Genomic DNA, 12,206 nt, shown 5'->3' on the forward strand with positions numbered 1-12,206 from the left:
AAGATGCTGTTGAAGAAATAGCAAGAAATCACGCATGGCAGGACAATTCCAAAAAAGATGGAGCAAGGATTCCCTAGGAGCCAAAGATCTATGGCATAGATATATAACACACACACATGTTGTAGTTGGTCAGTTTTTAATCAGATAAAGTTGGGGAACAAGCATGTAAGTTTCAGTGGACTGCTTGAGGTTTGTCTTTATTTGGCCATACAGTGGCATATGCTCGCAGCCTTGAAGTGGTGGCCTAGATGCAATGTGGCGTTGTGCCTTAGTTGTGAGCTTCTGTGTAAGACCAATCATAGATCTTCTCGTTAAGAGATGTGAATTAGCATACTGAGTTTGTTGGCTCTGTCCTACCACTTTTGTAGGAAGAGCTGGGTATTCTATGTTGCAGGGTTCCGAGGCTTTTTGTCACCTACAGATATATTGGGATTGTCGTTGTAGTATATGTGTAGCTTAGGACCTCGAGTCGTGTTCCGGTGAGAGACGTAGGCTTAAGTGTGGTGAGTAAACATAATGCAAGCATGTGTAAAAGGCACGTAAACCATTGTTGTTGGGGTAATGAAGGCTTCCGCCTTCATTGGGGGTTGTAGGGTTTAGGAGGAGTTTAAGGGTTCAGAAGGAGGTTCCAGGGTTTAGAAAGAGTTCAGGGTTAGAAAGAGTTCCAGGGTTCAGAAGGAGGTTCCAAGGTTTAGAAGGAGTTCAGGGTTAGGAGGAGGATCCAAGGTTCAGAGTAAAGTACATGGTGGAGAACTCGTCTCCCTCGTAGATCATTGAGTTTAAGGGTTTAGGAAAGCATAGGAGTGGGAGAGGAAGAAGGTGTAAGAGCATGGGTGAAGTAAGAGAGAGAGGAGGAAGGAGGAGGAGGGAAGAGGAGGAGGGAGAGGGAGGAGAGAGGAGGAGGAGGAGGAGGGAGGAGGAGGAGGAGGAGGAGGAGGAGGGAGGAGGAGGGAGGAGGAGGAGGGAGGAGGGAGGAGGAGAGGGAGAGGATGGGTTGCAGGGTTGGAGGAGAGGGGAGAAGGGTTGCAAGGTTAGGACATGCTTTTGGACGTGCAGTGCAAGGAAGCATGGACACTTGAGACAAATGCTTGGAATACCAATGTAGACTCAACACAATGCCCCAAGAGTGTGGGCTTCATTCCATTATGGGGTATTTATACAAGTTGGAGAGCTTCTCTCTCTGCATGTAACACAAAGTCGTATCACAAAGTTGTAACACAAAGTTGTATCACAAAGTTGTAACACAAAGTTGTGTCACAAAGTCGTAACACAAAGTTGTATCACTTTCTCTCTCTACATGTAGAAGTTGTAACACAAAGTTGTTACACAAAGTTGTAACACAAAGTTGTGTCACAAAGTCGTAACACATTCTCTCTCTTCATGTAGAAGTTGTAACACAAACTTGTAACACAAAGTTGTTACATAAAGTCGTAACATAAAGTTGTGTCTAGAAGTTGTAACACAAAGTTGTAACACAAAGTTGTATCACAAAGTTGTATCACCTTCTCTTTCTTCATAAGTTCATGTTGGCACAGAGTCAACATACTCCCGGATCCATTTTATTACCCGTCCTCGGGTTATGGATTATTTTGATTTCAGAGTTGAGATACCATGTGCGTAATCCAGTGGCTATTTAGCTTGTGGTATGCGAGTCGTTCCTGCTGTAATTCTTTTGCACCACACAATGTGTAGTCAATAGTCAAGAAACTTATCTTCTCTTAAGGAGGGGTAGATGACTATGAATGTCAGAGGGGATCTCGTTGCTGAGGTTGCGGACGCTGCCATCGAATCTTCTTGGGAAGAGATTTGGCGGGGGTCTCGTTGTTGAGACTGTCATTTCTTGTTATCTTGCATACATGTTGGATGCGATTGCACCCGTAGCATTGAGCTTGTAGATAATTAGTATGCAAGTTTGATATTTTTGCATATAGGAGACGGCTGTGATTTTTGGCGGGGGTCTCGTTGCGGAGGCTGCAGACTCTGTTGCCAATTCATCTTGAGTTTTGGCATAGCTTTGTGTAGTGCGTGTGAATTCATTGCATGCTTTGAGAGTATGGAATGAAAGTGTGTGATACTATTTTTTATGCAATCTATTATGTGCCTATGCAAAATCATGTGAGTGCATGTGATGTGTCTAACTATATGCTTATTTGTGGGATTTGATAGGGAAACTAAGACTCAAACATCCCTAATGTGCAAAAAAAACGTGCGTATGCAGTGAGTGTTAGTGCAAACTATATGTGCAAAAACGTGCATATGCGAGTGAGTGCTTGTTATACAATCTAATCCTAATTAAGGAAGACTTGGTTTCCCAAATCTTCGTTTTTGTCGGGGATGGCTCGCGTGTTGATGTAGTAGCGCTTCAGTCGGCTCCCGTTTATTGTTGTGTTGAATTGTACTCCATCGAGTGTTTCAAGTAGCACAGCTCCAATGGGATTCATCTTTCGTACTCGGTAGGGTCCTTGACCCAGATACTTCAGTTTGCCCTTGTGTACTTTGGCATTGTATAACAGGACTAAGTCGCCTTCCTTGATGTCTTTAGCTTTCAGATTCCTGTCAAACCATGCCTTTCTTCGACGTTTTTCTGTTGTCATGGCATGATAAGCGACTAGTCTTGTCTCTGTATGCTTTTCCAACTGACAGAGCCTTTCTTTCAAGGACTCATGATCACCCATGCGTTCCTGTATTGCGATGCGCAGACTTGGTATTATAAATTCAAGTGGGACCACGGCTTCAAGGCCGTACACCAATTGAAAAGGTGTGTTCCCTGTACTGACCTTGAATGTGGTTCTGTATGCCCATAAGGCTGCATTCAGTTTCTCTGCCCAATCAGAACGCTGCGGTTCTACTACCTTGGTGAGGATATTGCATATGATTTTGTTTGTGGATTCTGCTAATCCATTCCCTTGGGGGTAGTAGGGTGTGCTTTTTCTATGAATGACCATGAAGCCAGACAAGAGTTCTTGGATTACCTCATTGACAAAATGTGTGCCTCTATCCGACACAATTTCAATGGGGCATCCGAATCGGGTGATCACATGTTCGTACAAGAATCTTGCTGTGCTTTTGGCATCTGCCTTTCTGACTGCCTTAGCTTCAGCCCATTTTGTAAAGTAATCAGTGGCCACAATGATGTAGCGTGCCTGTGTTCCTTTTGCTGCTGGATGTATGGGACCCACATAATCAATCCCCCATTTTTCAAATGGCTGTTGTGCAACAACTGTTGTTAGAGGATTGAAGTCTTTGTGTTGTGGTTTAATAGTTCGTTGGCATACATCACAGCCTTTTACAAATTCATAGGCATCTGCCCACAGTGTTGGCCACCAGTAGCCTGCGAGGAGAACTTTTCTTGCTGTGGCTTCCCCTTGGAAGTGTCCTCCTGCAATGCCTTCATGGACTTCACTCAGGATTGGCAGGATCTCATGAGGCATTACACATCTTCTTAATATCTGGTCCTTGCCCATCTTGTATAGTTGTCCTGCAATGAGTTGATATGGTGCAGCCTTTAGAATCAATTTTCTTGCATCTACTGCTTTCATGTCAGGGGGTGGTCTTCCTGCCATCAAGTACCCAATGATATCTCCACACCATTCTGGAACAGCATCTATTTGAAATAGTGTGGCATCTGGTAAGTCATCTTCTACGCCAGTGGCTTCTTCTCCTGTCTTGACTCGAGACATGTGATCGGCAATGTAGTGTTGGGCACCTTTGCGGACCACAATTTTGAAGTTGAATTCTTGCAGCAAGAGGAGCCATCTTGTTATTCTTCCGGTGGTACACGGACGGTTCACAAGATATAGCAATGCTTGATGGTCGGTGTAGAAGACAAAATCATTTGCGAGAAGATAGTGCCGAAATTTCTTTACACTGTACACCATTGCTAGGGCTTCTCTTTCTGTGGTTGTATAGTTGATCTCTGCATCATTGAGTTGTCAACTGGCGAAGTAGACGGGGTAGTCTTTCTTATGTTCACCCGGTTGACAAAGCACGCTCCCAATTGCATACTTGGATCCATCAGTATGAACATGAAAATCAATATCCCAATTGGGAGATAGAAGGATGGGTGCTGTGATTAGGTGCCACTTTAAAAGCTCAAAGGCTTGGTCGCACTCTTCGGTCCATAAGAACTCCACTAATAATTTGTAAAGTGGTCTAGCTATCATGGCATACCGCAATATAAATCTTCTATAATAGCCGGCATGTCCCATAAAGACCTGTACACCTTTGGAATTTGTAGGAGGAGGCAATTCCATGATGATCTTGATTTTGTCCATGTCAGTTGCAATCCCATGTTGAGAGACGATGTGTCCCAAAACAACTCCGTGGGTGACCATGAACTGACATTTTGTTGGATTTAGGGAGATGCCATACTCCCTGCATTTGATTAGTACTTCTTCCAGACATTTGAAGTGATCCTGTTTGGTTGAATGGATGCACAAATCATCCAAGAACACCTGTAAAAACTTATTCAAAAATGACTTGAAAGCTGTGAACATGACTCGCTGGAATGTGGCTGGGGCATTACAAAGGCCGAATGGCATGACTCTATATGCAAAAATACCCCATTCTGTAGCAAATGCTGTTTTTGATTGGTCTTGAGGAGCAATTTGTACCTGGTTATAGCCACTGAAGCCATCCAAGAAGCTATATATTTCGGATCCTGCCACCTTTTCCAACACTGTTTCTGTTAAGGGTAGGGGGTAGTGATCCCTAATTGTGGCGGCATTCACATTTTTCAAGTTCACGCATATTCTGAGCTTCTTGTTGCGTTTAGGTACAATGACAATGGGGGAAACCCAATCAGTGTGCTCGATCTCGTAGATGAATCCGGCATCTAGGAGTTTTTCCAGCTCGTCATAAACCATGGTGCCATATTTAGGATTTGTGCGATAAGGTCCACATACCTTAGGGCGAGCACCTTCCCTTATAGGGATCGTGTGAACTGCCACTTCTGGGGAAATTCCTTTCATCTCTTTGTATGACCATGCTAGGCAGTCACGATATTCCATTAGGAGGTCTTTGAGTTTGCTTTCATCTTCTTGACGGAGCTGTTTCCCAATGAAAACCAATTTTTCTTCCTCCCCTTCAAGGGCGAGGTTTATTGTGTGTGTTTTTGCCGGTCCCTCATAGATTGGAGTTTCTCCAATGCTATCGGTTTCTTGAACTTCAGATTCTCTGATTGGTCTTGGCATTGCTATTGGTGCACTTCCACTTGTATAATTCTTAAAGTATTCCGGCACTGCTCGAAGATCGGCCTCTGATGGGGTTGAACTAGCCTGAGATGTGTCATGAGTACTGGGTGGCATAGTTGCATTTAGTAATTTGTTAGGCTCTTCTTTCCTTTCTTTTTCTGAAGTCTCTTGATCGAGCTTCATCCGCACATGTGGCTTATATTTCCGAAACTTCTTACGTTGGGAACTGTGGGGTAACTTTTCCACTGGTAAGGTGTTTCCAAGTAAGGGTTCATGTGCTGCACATACTCCTTCCAGTCCTTCAGGAGACCATTCAAGAGGTGGTGGTTTTGACTTTGAGGGGACTGCCTTTGCAAGATACAATTCCACAATCCGTGTTTGGACTCGTTCGAATTCATTGAAGTGCTCGGTCTTGGCTTTTCTGCGATTTCCTCCGGCAGCTTTCTTGCGGGATCTTCTGCTGTTATGCAACTGTGGAGGTTCAACTTTTGGGAGCTCAACTGCCACTAGGGCATGCAGAATGGCTAGGTCATTATCAAAGATTTGATCTTCAATTTCAGCATTCGCAGCCTCTGTTTCAAGGTCCCAAGGAAAATCTGAGTCATCATTGGTATGGGTACCTTCTTCAGGTTCATTATCCCATTCGAGGTCAGCCATAAAGAATGGCATCTCTAGATCGATTGGTTCTTCATGTGGTGGTGGAGGATCGACCTGTAGTGTGTTAACATCTATCTGTGAGAAGATGGGGTCTAATGAATGGCAGTTGTCGATGGTTGCCAATGTTTGTATCCAATTATTGACATTGCTTTGTGAGTCACCTGCTATGGCATGCTGTTGCAAGGGATCTGATTTGCTCGAGATTGTCGTGGAAGATGTGTCATCCAATGCTCTAGGAACAATTGGTTTAATCACTCCTGTCCCCACATTCACCCTGACTGCAGTGTCTCGATTCTGGATTGTCAATCTATCCGTTCCCCAGTCATGGAGGACTGATGCTTCCCGTAACCAAGGACGTCCCAGTAAGATTTGATAGGATTTTTTGGGGAGATCCAAGATTGTGAATTGAAGGGAAAAGCGGACTCCTGCGATCTTTGTGGACACGCCATTCACTATTCCCAAGGGTTTCGCCCGTGAATCATCGGCAAGGCGTATGTTGAAATTAGCCTTTTGCATTGGTGGGAGACCCCATTCTTCGTAAAGCTCCTTTGATAGGACATTGACACCTGCTCCACCATCCACTATGGCTTGGATTTCATTATATGCCTTGTGGATCAAAGGCACAGTGATGTTGCGTATGTCATCTTTCTCACCCATCCGCACAGGGATATCATCAATGTCGTTCATAGGTGGAGGGGGATTTGCGAGTTCAACCCATCCTTTGAAACTCTCCCAGAGATTGGGACAATTTCGTAAGAGGATTCCGATGGGAATGGACACAGGGCAACTCAGGATGCTAGAGAGTGCAGCTCCTTCAAGTTGACGTGGCGGTACATTCTGTTGTGGAGTCTGTTGTTGGAACAAAGGCTCGAGTACAGTATCAATACTTTGTGGGGCCAAGTCATGGATTGGGTCTTGAGCTTGTTTCTGAGCCTCAAATTGAGCTTGTTCATTTTGGACCCATTGCTGAAGTGCCTGAAAACGAGCCTTCTCCACCTCTGCATTCGGGAATGGAGCTTCTTTTATTAGAGGCTCGGGAGTTGATGTAGATGAACTCGGCTGCTCATTGCTTGGCGGAGGTGGAGGCACTTGTGCTTTCTTTCTCAGAAGTCGCTTCGGTTGGATCGGAATGATAGGGTCCTTCGTAGCCGCTTTCTGTTGGCGTGTAATTACATTGATAGGTTGTGACCTTAGACTTGCCGGACCCAGACTTTGATGGTCCACCCCAATGATGCCGATGGGGACGTCGGGCTTAACCTCTGTTTGTTCTGGGACCTTATTTTTCATGGGACAATCCATACAGGCATGTCCTATGCCACAATCTCTGCAGAGTGGTTGGAAAGTGGCTGGGCTACCGCGATGAGGGCATTCTGCGATTCTATGATTTTCTCCACAACCGTAACACTTGATTGGTGCGCGAAATGTGTTGGGTCGCACTTGATTTGCATAGACTGGTATTAAACCCTCTGCACCTTCGACGTAGTACACTGGGTACTCTGCTTCATACTCAAATAGCGAGTCGACTTCCTCGGCTTGTAATTGATGTATTGGAACTGCCTGAGGAGCTGGATTTGCTGCTCTTGGATACGGTCGTGGATTCGGATTCCTGAGTAGTTGGGGGACTTGTGTCCGAACGGGTACAGGATTTAGTCTCGGAGCTGGGGGCGCTTGTGCAAGTGCCGGTTGCCTGTATACTGGCATGGGTGCCGCTTGGTATTGTGGTGGTCGAGGCGGATTGTTGCGCATGTTGAAGATGCAACTGGTCTCATCATGGCCGCCGACGACACAGATATGGCACCACAACCGTGGCGGTGGATTTGCTTGTGCAGTGATTCTTGCTCTTAGGACTGGGCATTCATTTGCTGTATGATTTGCCAAGCAGTGTGGGCACCATACATTTTCTCGCCGTGGATATGTTTGAGTTGGCGGCTGAGACAAGTGAAGTTTTTGATCCATGGCCTGCATCATATCTTCTTTCAGCTTCAAGGTCATGGCCTCGAGGCGATCTTCATTGGATGTTTCGGCAGTGTCCTTTGATTTACCTTTTTTTGAGCGCTTATCTCGTGTATTTGATCTGGCATCATCACTGCTAGTGTCTGAATCTGTCATGCCATCTTCGATGTCAATGGCTGCCGCATGAGCAGCACTGAATGTTTCATAGCTACTTATCTTTTTCATATCCTTGCGGATTTTCTTTCTGAGGCCTGCTATGAACCATGCCGTGAGGTACTTTGCATCTGGGCGTGGGTCACATTTTGCGATCAATCTCTTCATCTTTCCCCGGTATGTGCGTACATCTTCCCTCCGGCCTTGTTCGATCTTGCTGAGTTGGAGAGCGGGATCATCTTGTAGCCTCTCCGTTTGAAATCGACGTTTGAATTCGGTTTGAAGTAGGTCCCATGTAGCACGTTCTTCCACAAGAAGGTCGAGGTACCATTCTGACGCCTCATCAGTTAAGGCCATTGGAAACCAAGCCACCTTAGTTTCATGGGATTGATCACCACCTGCTCGACATGCGGCATCAAAATGTTGGAGGAAGCGAGCAGGGTCTCCCCTACCATTATATTTGGGAAGTTCCAGTTTTCCCAAGGGGCGTCGGCCGTGATTGTTGTGATTTCGTCGATTGAAGAAGTTGTCAGCCTCGGCATCGAGCTCAATGTCCCCATCATGCTCAGGACGACGTCCAGCCATGTTGGGACGTGGAGGAGTTAGAGGAAGTTGGTGAACCTCAGGGGGGGATTCGGGGTAGAGGATTGGCGGGGGCGGTTGTGGCAGTGGAGTAATTTGCGGATTGGGCGAGCGTTGGAGTCGAAGTCGTTGGCCGGAACGTAACTGCATGCAGATGGTGCGTGATTTGCCAAGGGGATCGCTACCCCAAGGGCGGGCGTGGAGGTGGTGTCGTTAGGAGAGTTAGAGTGATGTTAATATGTGTAGGGACCGTCGTGTTAATAATGTGTTTAGGATTGTCCTACGTGTGTAGGGAAATGTGCGGGTGCAGACGGATCGTTAATCGGAGGTCGCGGCGTGAAAATACAAGTGAATTAATGCAAAATGAGGCCCACACGGGGGCGCGAACGAACGTGTGCTAGGGATGCCGAAATGGTGTGCAATGGGCTGGAAAAATACCCCGTAACGTGGTGTTTCCGTGTGTGAAATCTGGGTTCAAACGGGGTTCAATTTGGGTCCCAAACGGATGAGTTTCGAGGGGTTAAAGAAGGGGTAAATTTGGCGTTTGGGGGGGTCCTAATGGTGGTGTGAATGGACTTTAAGTTTAACCGAGGGGTTGAAACCAAGTGACTCTAGTTAGACTAACTAACCTAGATCCTCCCAGTTACTGTAACTGGGAGGTTTAACTAACTGTAGTTAGATACTAACTGAAGAGTTAGTCTAACCTAACTGGGGTTAACCAAACTAACCTAACCTCAGTTACTACTAACCTAACCTACGTCAACTAATCTAACCGAGGTTAACTAACCAATCTGGGGTTAACTAACCTAACTAACCTAACCTAACTGTAGTTAGGATTAACTAACCTAGGGTTAATCGACTAACCTAACCTAACCGAACCTAGGTGAACCACTAACCTAACTGCAGTTAGCAACTAACCGGAGGTTAGTTTAGGTTAGGTTTAGTAAATTTTTTTTTTTTTTTGCTGTGGGGGCTGGGGTGCTGCCCGACGGCGGCGGCCGGGGGGGGGTTTGCGCGGGGGGTGAGGGGGGGTTGCGTGGGGGGTGGCGCGCGGGGGGTGGGGGAGGCGGGCGAGAGGGTGTGAGAGGAGAGGGGGCGGGGGGTTGGGTAGCGGGGGGCGGGCGTTTTAGAGGGGTAGGGTGGCGGGCGGGGGCGGCACGGGGTCGCCGCCGCGGGGCGGCGGAGGAGGTTGGGTAGCGGGCGGGGTAGGAGGGCGCGGGCGAGGTGGCGGGCGTTGGAGGGGTGCGGGGCGGCGACGCTGCGTGCGCCGCCGCGGGGGGTAGTGGGGGCGTACAGAGAGGGGGGGAGTAAGGGGGAGGGGGTAAGGAGGAGAGGGGGGTGGAGGGGCGAGCGTAAGGGGGCGGGGGAGAGAGAGAGGAGCGAATGGGAGAGAGAGAGGGGGGGGTTAGGGGCGTACAGAGAGGGGGGGGGTAAGGGGGAGAGAGAGGAGAGGGGGGGTGGAGGGGGAGAAGGAGGAGAGAGGGGGATAGGGGGACGAGGGGGGTAAGGGGGAGAGAGGGGGAGGGGGGAGGTGGTAGTGGAGGGGGAGAACGAGGGGGTGGAGAGAGAGGGGGAGGAGGTGGAGGGGGAGGGGGAGAGGGGGAGGGGGGAGGTGGTAGTCGAGGGGGGGAGGGGAGGTGGAGATGAAGGGGGAGGGGGAGAGGGGGAGATGGTGGTGGAGGGGGAGGGGGAGAGGGGGAGGTAAGGGGGAGGTGGAGATGAAGGGGGAGGGGGAGAGGGGGAGATGGTGGTGGAGGGGGAGGGGGAGAGGGGGAGGTGAGGGGGAGGTGGAGATGAAGGGGGAGGGGGAGAGGGGGAGGTGAGGGGGAGGTGGAGATGAACAGGGAGGGGGAGAGGGGGAGATGGTGGTGGAGGGGGAGGGGTAAAAGAGCAACAAAAAAAAACTGAAAGACGGAAATTGAAAAGCAAGGCGAAGTGGTTCCTGACGCTCTCCAAGTCTTTCTCGATGGAACGGGATTGTCGCGGAACAATGGACGGTGGGTGGAAGGCTAGGTCATTGCTGCGAGAAGGGCTCGATGTCACTTACATGGCGAGGATAGGAGTAAGGGGGCGGTCGATGGAGAGGGAGGAGTGTCTTGCGTGGGGCTCGGAAGGAGGAAGAGAATGGAGGCAAAAAGTGTGAGATGAAGAATGAGGGGGGGTGGAGTAGGTTTTTATAGGTTTGGATTTTAGGTTTAGGGTTTAGGTTTAGGGTTTAACCCTAAACTCTTCCCGAGCCATAACTCTTTATGGAGAGCTCGGTTTGCCTTTCTGTAAAAAGGTAAAATGATCGTAATTGAAAGCTCTACGCAACCGTGTCCACTACCTAGCCTAATTGTGCATCATGTGGCTTTTATTTAAGAAATTAAGAAAATCTCTTAAGGTAGTAACCCAAAGTGGATGTTTGGGGTTGATATGTTTGGCTAGATTTGGAAAAATTTTTACTCTCCTTGCCCTTGAGTGGTATGTGCGTGAAAGTTTGAAGTAGTGACTTGTTTTACACCTACCTACGCATGTTTACTCGCTACTTGAGACGCTAGTCTCCCCGGCAGCGGCGCCAAATGTTGGCTCTGTCCTACCACTTTTGTAGGAAGAGCTGGGTATTCTATGTTGCAGGGTTCCGAGGCTTTTTGTCACCTACAGATATATTGGGATTGTCGTTGTAGTATATGTGTAGCTTAGGACCTCGAGTCGTGTTCCGGTGAGAGACGTAGGCTTAAGTGTGGTGAGTAAACATAATGCAAGCATGTGTAAAAGGCACGTAAACCATTGTTGTTGGGGTAATGAAGGCTTCCGCCTTCATTGGGGGTTGTAGGGTTTAGGAGGAGTTTAAGGGTTCAGAAGGAGGTTCCAGGGTTTAGAAAGAGTTCAGGGTTAGAAAGAGTTCCAGGGTTCAGAAGGAGGTTCCAAGGTTTAGAAGGAGTTCAGGGTTAGGAGGAGGATCCAAGGTTCAGAGTAAAGTACATGGTGGAGAACTCGTCTCCCTCGTAGATCATTGAGTTTAAGGGTTTAGGAAAGCATAGGAGTGGGAGAGGAAGAAGGTGTAAGAGCATGGGTGAAGTAAGAGAGAGAGGAGGAAGGAGGAGGAGGGAAGAGGAGGAGGGAGAGGGAGGAGAGAGGAGGAGGAGGAGGAGGGAGGAGGAGGAGGAGGAGGAGGAGGGAGGAGGAGGGAGGAGGAGGAGGGAGGAGGGAGGAGGAGAGGGAGAGGATGGGTTGCAGGGTTGGAGGAGAGGGGAGAAGGGTTGCAAGGTTAGGACATGCTTTTGGACGTGCAGTGCAAGGAAGCATGGACACTTGAGACAAATGCTTGGAATACCAATGTAGACTCAACACAATGCCCCAAGAGTGTGGGCTTCATTCCATTATGGGGTATTTATACAAGTTGGAGAGCTTCTCTCTCTGCATGTAACACAAAGTCGTATCACAAAGTTGTAACACAAAGTTGTATCACAAAGTTGTAACACAAAGTTGTGTCACAAAGTCGTAACACAAAGTTGTATCACTTTCTCTCTCTACATGTAGAAGTTGTAACACAAAGTTGTTACACAAAGTTGTAACACAAAGTTGTGTCACAAAGTCGTAACACATTCTCTCTCTTCATGTAGAAGTTGTAACACAAACTTGTAACACAAAGTTGTTACATAAAGTCGTAACATAAAGTTGTGTCTA

The 12,206-nt window shown here is 47.8% G+C and overlaps 1 protein-coding gene across 1 annotated transcript in view; it reads left to right on the top strand.

Moving 5' to 3' along the window:
* The window catches only part of ETFQO (electron-transfer flavoprotein:ubiquinone oxidoreductase), a 186,400-nt gene that overhangs the window by 61,195 nt on the left and 112,999 nt on the right, over positions 1-12,206 (top strand). The window lies entirely within an intron of this gene.

The sequence above is a fragment of the Dipteris shenzhenensis genome, chromosome 19 (genome assembly GCF_047967505.1).
Source record: "Dipteris shenzhenensis isolate YYH24624 ecotype China chromosome 19, Dip_SZ_1.0, whole genome shotgun sequence".
Classification (NCBI taxonomy): Eukaryota; Viridiplantae; Streptophyta; class Polypodiopsida; order Gleicheniales; family Dipteridaceae; genus Dipteris; species Dipteris shenzhenensis.